The sequence below is a fragment of the Protomyctophum bolini genome (genome assembly GCF_963924005.1).
Source record: "Protomyctophum bolini genome assembly, chromosome: 2".
NCBI lineage: Eukaryota > Metazoa > Chordata > Actinopteri > Myctophiformes > Myctophidae > Protomyctophum > Protomyctophum bolini.
Window position 1 is genome coordinate 11218833 of NC_137863.1, and position 15563 is coordinate 11234395.

Consider the following 15563-nt stretch of genomic DNA (forward strand, 5'->3'; position numbering starts at 1 on the left):
GTATGAAAAGGGATGCAGGAATTAGTTTTTCAAAAAAGAAAAAGAAAAACAGTTGACTTCTGTAGAAGTGTATGTCAACAAAGGGTTTGCGTGTGTCTGTGAGCTCATGGTCTATAGCAGTGGTTCCCAAAGTGTAGCCTGGTTAAACCATCCTGTAAATTCACATCATCATGTGTCGTTCTACAGACCGCTCTGACCCCAAGCACTGGGGGGAGCGTTTTGCAGAAACGGAAAGGTGGAAGTCTGTGGAAGTCAATCAACGTCTGTCAATCACACAGGGCTCTGATTGCAGACGCAGATTGGCTCTTCCACTTTTTGGTTTCTGAATAACACCCACACCCTCTGCAGAAAACATAATGATAATGTGAATTCACGTGACCTGGAAGGTTTACCAGCCTAGGGTCCTGCAGGGACCCTCTGGGTTCCTTGAGGAGGGGGTTCCAAATGAACTCTTTAGAGGTCTGTAACTCGGAGAATGTACAAATGGAACTAAATGGACCTTAAACGGTTAGTCTGGCTGGGATTAGGATTGGCTGGTTTCTGTTTAGACCACGTACTAATAAATCTCATGATAATCTACACCTTAAATCAGTCTCATGATAATCTACACCTTAAATCAGTCTCATGATAATCTACACCTTAAATCAGTCTCATGATAATCTACACCTTAAATCAGTCTCATGATAATCTACACCTTAAATCAGTCTCATGATAATCTACACCTTAAATCAGTCTCATGATAATCTACACCTTAAATCAGTCTCATGATAATCTACACTTTAAATCAGTTTATATCAATCCCAGGTGCGTTATTTATTCCCACGGCGCTGTAGCTGAACTAGGTACTGTATGGGAATTGGGAAGCACTTGTTTTCCTTACAAACCCTGGCCGTGCGGTGCTTCGAAGCACCGCCCGCGCTCATAGGATGTAAGGACGGTGAATGAGTTGCTCCGGGCGGGCTTGTAAAGACAGCAAGCAACTCCTACTTCCTCGTTAACGCAGCTCGCAATGTCTCGGTCGCTTTGCTACATAGCTATGCTAGCGGTTTTCATGTGTTGTTCACAGACATAATTAGCTAAATCTGGATAAAATATGCTTAGTTACCATGAGATTGTTGGAGGCATCACACCTCTCAGCCATTATAAGATACACGGTAACATTGCTTTAATTTTGTGTAAAAAGTGTATTATAAATTGAATTTATACACTCTCAAGGTCTTTGGAATAAAAATGTTTGAAAACCACTGTTCTACACTCTATAGCAGTGGTTCTCAACCTTTTCAGGCCGTGACACCCCAGAATAATCATATTTGAACTGGGGACCCCCACCCTGAAAATCACTTGGAAAGTAGGAGTTGAGGCATTCAATTTTCGTTTCCACAGATAACTATTGTGAAAATAGCAGATCTACAATCTCACCGTGCCACGCTGTGAGCTTTAAAAAAATGTTTGCCTCCTTCTTATTTAATTTCACAATTTGGCCAATGTCTATACTTCTTTTTGAGGTCCTTAATTATTACTTCACGTCCCCGTCCCCCCCAACCACCAAAAATCATATGGGGACCCTGACCCACAGGTTGAGAAGCACTGCTCTATAGTGTACACTAGTCTCTGTAGTAATGTGCCAGTGAGTGAACTATAGTGTACACTAGTCTCTGTAGTAATGTGCCAGTGAGTGAACTAGCTTGTTGCTGCTGTCACTGATATGGGAAGTTGCCACTAGTCACTTACTTTGATCTGTGGCTCCACACAGGATGTCACCACTGGAGTCTCCTGGCTGTAGAGGCCCACCACTGATACAGAGAGAGAGAGAGAGAGAGAGAGATGGAAGACAAACAAGAGTTGGTTAAGAGTGAAACGGTGGCGATTCTTTGAAATACAAAGGTGACTAATAGAAAGCTTAAATGTTTAAGTTTTTCCACCACCACCCGTTATTGTGAAAGAGCAACAGCAAAGTCGTTTTTAACCACAGAGTGTGTGTGTGTGTGTGTGTGTGTGTGTGTGTGTGTGTGTGTGTGTGTGTGTGTGTGTGTGTGTGTGTGTGTGTGTGTCTGTGTGTGTGTGTGTGTGTGTGTGTGTGTGTGTGTCTCTGAGGAGAAAGTGTGAACAGAAAGGAGGGTGGAAGGTCACTTTCAAAAACTCTTCTTCATTAAAGCAACATTAACTAGGTTCCAGAGAGCGTACGCAGCCCCCCAACCTCCTACGTTTTAAATATCTTCAGATACATATTTAGCATCTCTAACGAGAATTCCCATGACTAAACAAATAATGACACATTCAGAAAACTGTAATTGAGTTCAAATTGATTTGAGCATTGCTCTAATTGCATTTAAACACTCTTCCTCCTTAACCCTTAGATCAAGCGTTTCTTAATTACTGGCCTCTGAAGACAAATCCCACGGGTGTTGATGGAAAAATAAAAAATAGTGCAAGTTTTACGGCACGCTGTTAAAATGACCTATAAACTTGGTTCTATAAATTAAACACCCAACAGAGCAAGCAGCCATCTCAAACAGCTGCTTCACTGTCTAAAATGACCACTGCTGCAACACAGTACCAACTGGACCTCTGCTGACCGAGGCCCGTCTCTCAGCCCCCTCTTACCCCATGCCCCTCGGCTATACACCTCCTTCCCTCACTTTTTTTTTTGCGGAGGGAAGAAACGGCAAAATGTGTTTCCTGTAAGGGAGGCGAGGTGGAAAAAAGTCCATCCTGCCCCTGGAATCACGGCTGCTCCAAGCAGAGCCCGCCGCCACTGGCCCCCTTTTTTTTCCCTTTTCTGCAGAGGCAGCAAAAGTTCCCCGAGTGGGAGAGCGTCTGCCAACTCAAACAGGGCTCGCTCTCTCCCCCTTTGTGGGCCGCCAGACGCCCGTGTGGGCCTGCGCCGGGGCTTCCTGAGGGCTCGCTGCAGCTGGAGCGCTCTGAATAAAGGTAACGGCAATGTCAGAGCTACTGTAAACTTGCCGGGCTGATCCTGTCAGCAGGACGTTCCCTAATCAAAGCAGAAACAAACCCCACCTAAAAACACCACGCATTGTTTTTTTTCCCACTGGCCCCACACCAGGGCACAAACTTCCCACGAATCACAAAGGGAGACACACAGGCGAGAGGGCAACCGCTGTGCCCTGACCCTGCCAAACAAAATGCCAAGAGAACAGGAGTGACATTCAGCTCCACTGGGTTTAAAAATAAGCACAATTTGGAAAATGATTAGTCTTATTTTATTGTTGAGCGCCTTGACACAGGAGAGGAAACCAGAACAATCATGCCGCCTGACTTCTTTTTTTTCTTTGCTGAATTTAGCAACACTAATTAGCTTTGCTCTCGTAAAGCCAACCTGAAAACGACCAATTAGAAAAGTGAAAATGAGGCGTGTGTGCAGAGGAAACAAGAGCTTGTCATTCCCTCTCAGTTTCAGTCCCTCATGTACAACTTAAAACTGTCACGCCATTCACTCTCTCTCTCTCTCTCTCTCTCTCTCTCTCTCTCTCTCTCTCTCTCTCTCTCTCTACACACAACGGAAGCGATGTTACTAATAAACTTTCAGTCTCGTACAGTACAGTACACACTCAGAGCACTTAACAGGCCTTTTCGTTATTCAATTTCTCACTTAATTGCTAGCAAAGTATGACCGATCTGCAGTAAGGCCACATCAAACCCTCACCCTCCCCCCCCAGTCTGAACAGCTTTTGGCGTGCAGATGCCTTAAACTACCCGGCTGGTGAGAGAATACAACCCACCAGGCTGACCACAGCACCAGCTGGCATCGGCCATAGCCTGGCTAGGGCCAAACAGTTATTCCTCCCATCACAGGTGCCTGACTTTTATGAATTTCCTCTTTCAAGGGTATTGAAACAAGCACTTCTTCCGCGTTAACCACCCCATATATACCAACAACAAGAGGCCTTTGTGCACATTCTGCTACTTATCGTTCACATGCACATGTGTTCACCTGCCGAGTGTCGTGCTTAGCGTTACCACTAAAATATTTATGATAAAACTTGTTGGAAATTGTCTGCAGGAATTCCACTGCTATTCCCCGAGCAAACCGTGGCGAGCGTTTCATCACTGTCGGCCTGAAGACGGATGAGCTGTCAGTGCCTTCCCCCCCTGTCCAGGCTCCAGCTCCTGGGCTTGGAAGTGGCTAAAAAAGGGGCCAGGGCTACGCTTTCCATGCCCACACCTTTTTACCAGGAGTAATTCTCAGATGCCAGGTCGCTGCCAACGTCCTTGCAGCCGATGGCAGAGAGGCCAGTAAGTTCACATTAACTGCAGAGTGTAACATCTGCTCATGAATGAGAGCACTGCCCACTAACTCAGCGAGTTGAGGCCCGCTGATGAAAAATGCAACGCTCTCCTCGCTGGCACGCTTGTTTTGCGCTATTCTCTTGAGTCCGCCGGAATTATATTAAGAGAATTTCAGTGCGGCCTGGTGTATCTGAGAGAACAGCTGGTGCTGAAAGGGGATCGACTGCTCGGCGAGAGCTCGGGGACTTCGCACGGGATCAGCCTTCCCCTACACACACCATTTGTCCTTGAAGGCGGGTGAAAAAAAACTGTGTTAAGCATCCAGGTAATAATAAGAAAGCAGAGTCTACATTTAGCTGATTACACCCGCAAAGGCCAACCGAGCATAACCAATGAGGGCATGAATCGATATGGAGGGAATAAGTCGACACAGAGGCATTTGTGACAATAAGTAGCTCCCTCTGGAGACTCTCTCAGATCATCCCTCCTTTGTTTGGCTTGTATAGCTCATTAGATTGCTAACTAGCAGGGATCCCCCAACAACACAATATGGATGCAGTCCCATCACAAACCAAAGCAGTCTGTTAACCACATGCCTACTCGGGACATGTCATAACAAGTGAACATCTAGAGAAAATAGCAGATCTACAAGCTCACAACAACAAATCACAACACAACATGTGAACTTGTAGATCAGCTATTTTCAACAAAGAGGGAAAAAATAAGTACCAAGCGTCCAAGAAGTACCGGACCCTGGGGGACCTTGGTCAACAAAATATATAGGGTTTAAGTGCTTAATAAAAGTGTGACTACTACAAAGATACTACAAGGAATGACAGGTAAATCCTACATTTCCTTACTTTGATCACTGGAAGTGGAAATACAGCCGGATAGGCAGGATTATTTATGGAACATCATATCAAAGATTCATGACATGACAGTAATACAGGGAGGGGAATCTCACTGCAAAGTAATCTCAATGACAACGACGGTGACAACTGAATAAGCAAGGTCTCAGATGGTGAAATACTGTATGTTTCTCAAAACTCTAAGGAAGTGATCACTCCCACCAAACACTAAGAATAAATTATTACCTAACTCTCTGTAATTTCACTTCTGTCTTTCAGCAAAATAACAACACATTTCTTCATAAATCTGTGCCTGTATACTGGTGGTGTAGTACTGGTGAGATTCCTTGTTTGGCTATTGTGACTTTTCAGAATTTATCACACAAGTAAAAGCAAGGCCACAGATGTATCGTGTACTAAAATAAGCTACATTCACTTGAACAAATTGTTACCGTCTGGGGAAAATACACTTTCTTATACACAAACCCACAAAGGGAAACTTAGCAGTTAATGCTCTTTCTTGTCCTTGCCACAAAATGTAATGCAGAATATGGAAATACAGCATAACAGAGGAAGGGATCTGTCTGATGTGAAAAGCAAGTGGATGGCTGGAGAGAAGCTCATTTAGCCGGTGACAAATTGGAGCACTTTGTCTTCCTGACAAGATCCCTCCTTCATCAAATGTCCAACTTCACATGGAGATAGGAAATCACACATTACCACACTGACAAACAATTACAAGCGTGTCATTAGCAGCAACCCTGGGCCTGAAACCATTAAAATAACACAATGCTACACACAGCACAAACCCTCAGAAAGAACGAACAAAAGAAACACAGGAAGTAGATGACACTGCTGAATCAATCTTAAGACAAACAGCCTAATCAATTGTCTACAATTTGAATGTCGAAAATGAGCGCACAGTTTTTTCAAATCAATCGCGAAGAAAACCATCAAAACATCCATGAACTTCCATGGGAGCTGAGAATCACATTTAGGCCAAAAGGCAGAGAACCCAATTGCTTGCATTATATTAAAAGTCAACACTTTAGGGGAGTTTTCCTATTAAAGTGACTTAATCAGATGCAGAGCATTAATATCTCCTTTAATACATCTCCTGGTGTCAGCCAGAAGATGAAAAAGCTGGAGCCTCTGTAAATATGACTGCTTATTTCTAACACAAGCATTGTTGACACCTAATGTAATTTCAGCGGGACATCCAAATGAAAGCACTACGGGGTAATATAATGCTCTTAATGAGAATCCTTTCCAGCTCGAGACCTTGGTGCGATAGCCATAATGCATGGCTTCTCTTTTTAATAAAATAATTGTTACAGTTATTAAAGATGAATCTCATCACAGCTGAGATGACAAAATAATTCATTACCAAAACCAAGGCTTTAAATAGCTGCAAATTATAACCCCCTCGCCCCCCACCACCACCACCACCCCCTGAAAATATGCTTCTAGATAAATGGGATCGTTATTTCATATAAATATTACATACATACGCTGCCCTTGAAAGGAAAGAAAATTGCAAGTGTCCATTTAGAAGTTTGCAGTCAAGCATTGCACACTTTAATCAATAACCAAAATACGAACAATAACCAACAGCCTCCGAAACCAATTATCGCTCCGTCTATTTAATATGTACGGATTACACAGATTTTGTATTTTTTACAGCCATGATTCCTTTTACAAGTCATGATGAAGCCCTATGCTTATAACATGTAACAGCATTCATGCAGTTGATCCATTTCCAGTGTGTGTGTGTGTGCGTGTGCGTGCGTGTGCGCGCGTGTGTGTATTACTCCGAGCACCTCTGTGTGCGAAGCGGACAATGAGCTGGCACTAACCGCCCGCAACCCCTCCCTCGGAGCCTTTCCGTTCGTGGCTCTGCACTACGTCTTTTATTTATGTATTCAAAAGAGATAATTTACGGTGATGGCATGGAAACTTCCCAGCATGCCTTTTAACCTGTCGTTTTTCACTCTCTCCGCAGCAGGATGTCCAGAGGAAATGCTTTATTAAGATCCTGCCGACATGAAGAGGCGCTGTGACTTACTGGGGCATTACTGTCTAAAAGGCAAAGTTATTTAGACCAATAAAAGGCTAATACATTGCTGGAGTGGAATTACACAGAAGTTATCTCTTCCTTAATAACATCACCGCAACCCCTGATGTTGTTTAGATCAATAAAGCCCATTAAAGTACAGACCTCGAGCGCAGATAAGGCGCTGCCTCCGCAAAACACTGCTGGCTGGCATCTAAGGGAACAGAGGCCTTTCTCTGACAAACAAAAACTAGTCAAGAAAAAGAAAACACACACACACACACACACACACAAATCAAATGCAATAAAACTTTTAACACAATGAAAGGCCAGAGCATATTGTCGCCTTAGACACATATACTCAAAGAGTGAGCAATGCTCTCTCTCTCTCTCTCCCTGTGTATGTGCGCACGCGGTTCTGGAGCAAGTGAGTGTGCGTATATATACACTGTGATGCGGTCCTCTGCACTCCTTAAGAACAGAGGGTGATGATGTCAGAGGCAGGGTGTAGCAGCCAGAGCTCTGCATGCCACCCGTCCGCCCCTCACCCCCCCCCCACTCCATCTCTATCCTCAGCTTCCTGTTAGGAAGGGGAGGGCTCTGCAACATTTGTTCTTTCAACACTTTTCACAACCACCCACCTTTTCAACGTCCAAACACAGAACCACCTCTGGACACTTCCTTTGTCTTTGTCCATTTCTTACAGTTACAGTTTCTTTCTTTCTTTTCTATTTTTTTTTGTTTTTGTTTCATGTTTTCTTTGGTGCATGCCCATAATTGTGTTTGCACAGGAAAGACTAGTTGACAATAACCAGACACGTTTGTTTCAGACTTCAAAAACATCTAGACGTTAAAATTAAATAAAAAGGAAGAGCAATTACACGGTGTGGTTAGAAACACATGTAAGGCTCAAGGTGAACTATGAAAGGGGGAGAAATGAGATGCCATGGTCTGAGGCAGATTAGCTCACTCCAATTCACTGGATAATATTTACAGATATAGTGATACGAGACAGATAATAGATATGGTTTGGTGTTTCGGATATCGTAATATTGTCATACGGCATAAGGGTTATTTCTTCCTAGATTTATATATATATATATATACACACACACACACACACACACACACACACACACACACACACACACACACACACACACACACACAGTATATATATATATATACATACATACATATATATATATATACGGTACATATACACACATATACATACACTATCGATATCAAAGTACTGTATATGGTCAATAATTGTGTGATATTTCATGTTATCCACATGGCACAGCCCTAGTCTGAGGTACTGTATGGTAGTTGGCAGCAGTACTGCTTAGAGAGCCTGTAGCTCCTTGCTAGCCCGGCACAGAAGGGACCATTCTTAGCATCGTCCACCAGGTGTTGCACTAAATCACCTTCACTTAGTGGCTGTCTGTCAGGCCCCACTTCCTCCCTCAAGGTGTGATGACCACTGCCTAGAAGACCCCCAAATCCTCCCCTGACAGTTACCATGACGACGCAGATTTTAAAGGAGGACAGAAGTGCAAGTATGTGTGCATATGCTACTACTGTGTGTGTGTGTGTGTGTGTGTGTGTGTGTGTGTGTGTGTGTGTGTGTGTGTGTATGTGTGCGTGCGTGGCTGCGTGCATGCATGCGTGGCTGCGTGCGTGGCTGCGTGCATGCATGCGTGGCTGCGTGCATGGCTGCGTGCATGGCTGCGTGCGTGCACATGTGCAGCACAGAGACATGTCTAACCGCAGGAAAGTGTGTTATGATGCTATCGTAAAGGCGAGCTAAATAACAAACAAAAAGTGTAAGTGACGATATCTTTTTTTTTCTTTCTGAAAAAGTCCCCTTATCTTATGGCTTTCCTGTCGTCAGTAAATGCTGTTCCTGTGCTGTTCAAGCGAAGAAAATCAAGTTTCAGTTGCCCCTTTGCACTCTCACCACAGTCAGTGTATTTCTAACATTATATTAAGTTCAAATTGCTGATCTGCCGTTTTCAATATTATTTTTGTGTTTTTTTTTTTCTTTCTTAAATACATTGCAATGTATATTTTTGTATTATTATTTATTTAATGTTCACCTATAATGAAGTGCCAGGGTAAAAGCGGTTAAAAAAAGCTAGATAAGTGTCTCACCAGAGAGGGGAACTCACAAATGGTTTCATCATCTCAGTTTCTCTCTCTCTCTCTCTCTCTCATATTTGCACGGTGTCATGTTTGACCACTATCACTCACTAGCATCATCTTCATCTCTGCGGACTCAGCTGGTGGTACAGTAGATGCACGCTACTCTAACCAAGTCGCCTAGAATCAACCTTGACATTTTGCCGATGTCAATTTTCTCTCTTCTCAGGAGTGGAAAAATATTTCACCCACTTCTTTACACCTGTAAACCTGTGACGTGACATTAAAAGATCTTTCTGACTCCGTCCCCTCACTAGGCCTCACCCAGGATAGAAACAGCCTGGGTGAGTCTACACAAAGACAAGAGGTAACTAATGCCTCTGCAAAATGATAATCTTTGACAGTGTAATATCACCCAACAATAAATAAAAAAAGGGGGAAAAAAGACTGGCGAGAAAGAAATATAAAAAGCAAGTGAGCAAGGCGGGAGAGAGAGAGGGAAGATCCGCCGCCAGCACAAAGTGAAAGCATAAATAAAGTGTGGCACATCTTTTACCTTCTTCAATTATCCGCCTTTTGACATGCAAGCTGAGCACAGTGTAATTAACATCTCAGGAGATAATGGGGTCGCTACTCACTGATCAATCTCACACATACATTATCTGCCTTTTACCCATCTAGCCTGCCGTTATTCTAGGAAGGGAAAATTCCACTACAAGACATTTTTGTTATGTGTCCCTTTTTAATAAAACTCTGTGAATATGGTGCATGACTCATCCGCCTGACCTTATCATTCAAAACATCAATTAGGCTCAGACACAGCTTCTACTCAGGCACAGTAAATAACAAATCCTATTTTCTTTCTCCGTGCATCAATTATCTAATAAGAAAGCAAAACTGAAAGAGTAAGTAAACAGTAGCAACATGAGTATGGCCTATTCTATTTATCCAATCTGGAATTAACTGGACCGTTTTAACATAGAGGATATATTATTCATTGAAAGAATCTTTTCACATCATCATTTCCTTACTGACACGACTCAAATACACATCTGTTCAAAAACATAACTGTAATAATTCAATCATGTAGTTGCCATATTATAAACCCTTGTATGAAATGCACACATAAATTAGTTAGAAACTGCTCTAATCCAGGAAATCACTACGCAAACAAAGGCAAAAGTCAGGTAATGTAGGAGTTACTATTTAGTTATAAACAATGTACTCCTGTGCAGCCTGCATGTTGCTTCCAGGCCCAATTTGCAGCCCTTCAAAATAACTTGGTGCAGTTGTTACTAGTCATGGGAAACGGCAAATGGTGATTACTGTACAGTATTTAGAGGGTGGATGGGGAAGGTGGGGGGCTATAAGAGGGCAGGAATAGGAAAATACAACACAGGATTAAAGGAAATACCCCTCGTAAATTAGAGCGGGAAATTATGCACAGCTCCCATTATCGCTTATTCTGGCCAAGGTGGCTAGGCTACCCAAAAATAAGTGAGAAACAATTACCCAGGAACCCCCAACGCCTGCGTCAAAAAGTTCTGACCAAAGCCACAGACACAAGCCTTTTAGCTTTCCACAATGCAATATACGATAGTGTCATCCAGGCGCACCTTTGCCCACTTTAAGGTAGGCCCGGAGTTGCCAAGCACTACACTCATCACTTCTCCGGTTAGCTCACAGCCACTTCAAAGACCCCTGGTGGCTGGCCTAGACCCCAGAATGTGTACAATTAAATAGGCACAGTGGGGCTCTTTCACGCTATCTGACAGACACCGTTGCACAAATCTCATGCCTGGCCCTGTGATTATGGGTGGGTGTTTTTTCCTTCTTTTTTTTGGAGTCTCTCCCCCCTCAGTCTTGTTTGTGTCCCACAGCCAGCCATGTTCACAGATCTGGAGAAGCGGTGTCCCCTGAAGGAACTTACTGGCACACAGCATGCAGTGCAGATAGAGGCAGAGGTGTGAGGGAAGCGTACACCTCTGGATGGCTTCCTGGACAACAGTGATGAATGAGTACACTACAGGGAGCAACTCTAGTTCCTATTTTGAGTGGCTGAACTGGCGTAAATATACTGCAACTGCATAGCCGCATTCCAGACGTAAACGCTCCCGTTTCAGTCGCAGCACTCACAGAGCTGTTAACAGCATCTCATGAGATTGATTCCCAAGACCAACGAACGACTGTAATACTTGGGCGACGAAGTGATTCATGAATTAGATAACTTTTTGAAAGCATTTGCTCCACGCAGAACGACAAGGCTATTGCAAAAATAACAAAACAAAAAAACCTGCTACTTCTGCACTGTATCCAAACATGAAGGACACCAACAACTGTGCTGTGGAATTTTCCTCTCATGTGCAATTAAATCAAAATCAAAACGGGGCAAAGAGATAATGTGAGAGGATGGCCTTTTGACATCGTTACTGCAGGGCGTGTTGTGAGCTGTACCCTGCACGTCATATGAACACAGGGCCTGCCTGCATCTGAGGGGACCGTTTTACAGTTCAGGCCCAGGCTTTAACAGATGTGTGTTTTATGTGGCAGGTTCTCTGGAGTTTAGATGCCGTTGTCCACGTAGATGAGGCCGTAAGGCAGCTCATAAAACCTGCCTTTGAAACTTTGGGGTGGACTAGTGCTGACATGACGGCAAGAAAAAGCAGGAGCTACAACTTTTCACTTTTCTCGTGCTAACGGCTCTCGCCATCATGACTAGAAATGTCTAGGTTGAACTTGAAGGTGTGACACCGACATCTCCTGTGTGTGTGAGTGTGTGTGTGGGGGGGTGTGTGTGTGTGTGTGTGTGTGTGTGTGTGTGTGTGTTCTTGGGTGGTACAGTATGATGCAAAGTTGTTGCACACGCACACACACCTTTGAAATGAGCGGCTTACTGTAACGGGAATACGCTATTGTAGGGTGACGACAAAAGTAATTGCATGGCAACTACTGCGTACGGTGTAATTACTGGGATTTACACACCTCTAACACCCCTCCTCTCCTGCTTTACAAGGAGAAATTCCTGGCAGTGTAGATGCGTGCACGCGCACACTCTCTCACACACACACACACACACACACACACACACACACACACACACACTTACTTCTCCCAGCAAACCGTCTTTCATTGTCTCATTTTGACTCAGAACCCCAAGCAGGTACACACATGCATGCTCACTTACACTTTTCATGACCACCCCATTTTTTCTCCCCTCTTACTTACAGAAGCCTTGTATCTCCGCTCCATATTTAATCATAAATTAATGCCATATTTTATTTAGCATGTGTCACACAAAAATAGCAACTAAAAAGAAATCACACCCCAGCCGTCCTCACCTTCGTCTCCAAAGTTTGTGTTGCAAACACTCAAAGCTGGCCATTCATTGTCAATGGCATTTAATGTTTGTGTTGGGACAATGACGTAAAGCTGGCCATTCATTATCAATGGCATTTAATGTTTGTGGTACACGCCCTCAAAGCTGGACATAGGAGGGTATGGCGCCCCTCAAAAATGCAGATCTACAAGCTCAGGACACATTACGATGTGACGTAAGACAAAAAGGGACGCCAGGTTCAAAAGGCGGTTAGGTCTGTCTGTGGGTTCTATAAATATTCCAACAATGAAATGTATTATCAAGAGCTTATATTGGATCCATTGAAACACAGATTTTTTTTGCTGCAAACAAAGTAACGTTACAGTTTTGTAAATACAAGGTTTCCGCCCAACAGAGATGATAAACAAACTGTGTCACAGGTTACCGTCTTAATACACCCCGCCCCCTTTTCATTTTTTTCCCCTGGTGACCTGTGCCGACCTTGAACCCAGCGCCTCCCGCGGCCAGACAGGAAGGCTGTGCTGAGTGAGCTCTCTGCTGGATGCACAATACCCCCCACCGTCACCACCTCTCACACTCCTGTGGGGTGATCAAACCTGGGGGTGGGATTGTAGTGAGCAAGTGAAGAGTTTAGCGGGGGTTGGGGGTGGAAGGAGAGAGGAAAGTTGGAACAAGGAGGCTGTGTGTGTGTGCGTGTGTGTGTGCGTGTGTGTGTGTGTGTGTGTGGGTGGAGGTGCGTGGTGGTGAGGGGTAGAGGCACATCCTGCGTGAAACCGCATCCTGAACAAGCATCGCCGCGTCTCACTGTAAATAAATACCCTCTCTGCCTCTCTCTCTCTCTCTCTCTCTCTCTCTCTCTCTCTTCCAAAGCGGCTTCCGTCAACTGTCACCGCCTCGGCTCCCCAATCACCTTCAAGTCCAAACAGGAAAGTGGAGGGAGGCCGGGGGAGGGGCAGGGAGAGGCAGATATGAGCTTTAATTTGTTGCCTGCTGCAGTTTAACAGCACTGGGGGAGCGCACCGCTTCCTTATTCTCTGCTGCTTCGACCTGCCGCCCCGGACACCGAGCCCTTCCTGTCACCTTTCATTATTTAAGGGGGGGTTGTGTGTGTGTGGGGGGGTTCCCTGCGCACGGCTGGGAAATCACCGTAAGGTGTTACATGCATGGCCCACAGCTTTATGGAGCACCGCACACTAGACACTGTGCAGAGAGAGACTCTGTGGACAAACACTCTGCGGAGAGTCTTTTGTAGAGCGCCGCTGTCTTGTTACTTGCTAATCCCCCCGTGCATTATCGTTGGAGATGCGGCTGAACAACAGAGCGTGACGGAGGTAACAACAGAGACATGGCAAAGCTTGGCCTTTCACAAATTGCTTGCCAACTCTCTCCCCAGAAAGGTGCAGGTGCAGGTGTGTGTGTATTGTGTGTGTCGTGACATCATTATGTGAATGAAAGTATGAATGCCCGTTTTGATCATTTCGCTGCGCTGTGGAACAGAGTCTGGGCATTGCATAACAAAAATATGTTCAATTATGTGGTCTCCGGGATCTACATGGGAACAGTGGCTCCCATGTTGATCCCAGACTTCATGTGGCTAGCTAGTGACATTTGTCTATGGCAAATCTATGATGTTTGACTCCAAATTTGGGCAAGGTAAGGTTTCAGTCAGATTAGACTAGCCCCTGTGACTTTCATTATACAATGTTACAACAAAAAAAGAGAAATAAATGGTGCATTCTATATAACGCCTTTATCCAAATTTGAAAGTGGTCCGTCTGTGGATTCAAAAACATATGTAACCACTAACCAATGAAAAAGTATTATCCAGACCCGGTGACTATATACTAAATTCTGACAGCGACGATATGGTGTTGTTGGAGAAAACGTCAGGATGGCTGGACTGTAAGGATGCCCGTGGATGGTTAATTTATACTAGAGCGGTGCCTGTTGGGCACTGGCCTACTTGGAACGATGCAAGTTGGAAATACATGCCCCATCCAGTTATTATGCCTTTTATGCCCAGAAATTGCCCATATATTCTTTGTCAGGCATGCCAAAATATGGAGTCTATGCAGATGTCATTGTGATGTCACAACGGGCCAGCTCCATATATAGAGATCTGGCAGTCTATCAACGCTGAGCTTATAGCGTTGCCCACCAGAATCGGGGGGTGGGGGGGGGTGAGACGACATTACGTTATTGATCTGCCAAGAGGGCTATGTATGTACAGTATGGCACATCTACAGGCCTTGCATGCAGAAAGTGCTCTTCTGTACTATAGGTTCAACAATGACATTGGCTGGGTTTCCCAAAGGAAATATGCATAGTGAGTGAGTGTGTGGTTCTTCTCAAAAACACCCCCTTTCACTGTGAACATTGATATTCCGTGCATAGATGTGCCACGCAATGGTAGGCCTGAGGCCTATGGTAGGCCTGAGGCCTACCATACCGGCCTGACCGGTCAATAAAAGAATGCTGAATTAACTAGCTTGTATTGGTAACTTTGACTGCACAATAGCCTCCCATTTAACCTCCTTGTATAAGCCTATATTTATTAACCCACAATCGAATGTTATTCCATTTAATTCACTTGCACAATGGGACAGTAGTGTTTTTCATATAGGCCTACATTTACCTTGCCAACATCACTTCGCCTTAATAATATTTGGACTACTGGACAGTGGTCAGTAGGCTCTCTTCACTCTTAAAAAAAGAGGCTAAAGAAAGAGGCTTTAGGTTTGCTGTGCGCAATGAGGACAGGTGTGCTCTAGTCTAGGTTGTCAATTTCTATGTTGTTGTGTTTGACAGTGTTTCCCAAAAAAGGACATAGTGTCTGATCAGCCAATTAGGCCGCACACAGGCTTCTGTGTGCGGCCTAGAGGGGTGTGTTCAAGCTACGTGCAACACATCATTTCTTTGGGAAACCCAGCCA

The 15563-nt window shown here is 44.3% G+C and overlaps 1 protein-coding gene across 6 annotated transcripts in view; it reads right to left on the reverse strand.

Moving 5' to 3' along the window:
- foxp1b (forkhead box P1b) overlaps positions 1-15563 on the reverse strand; it is a 173642-nt gene that overhangs the window by 136274 nt on the left and 21805 nt on the right. For all 6 annotated transcript variants that reach the window (XM_080774872.1, XM_080774870.1, XM_080774871.1 and 3 more), the window contains exon 3: positions 1732-1793. The gene's annotated coding sequence lies outside the window, so the exon portion shown is untranslated. The remainder of the gene's footprint in view (positions 1-1731; positions 1794-15563) is intronic.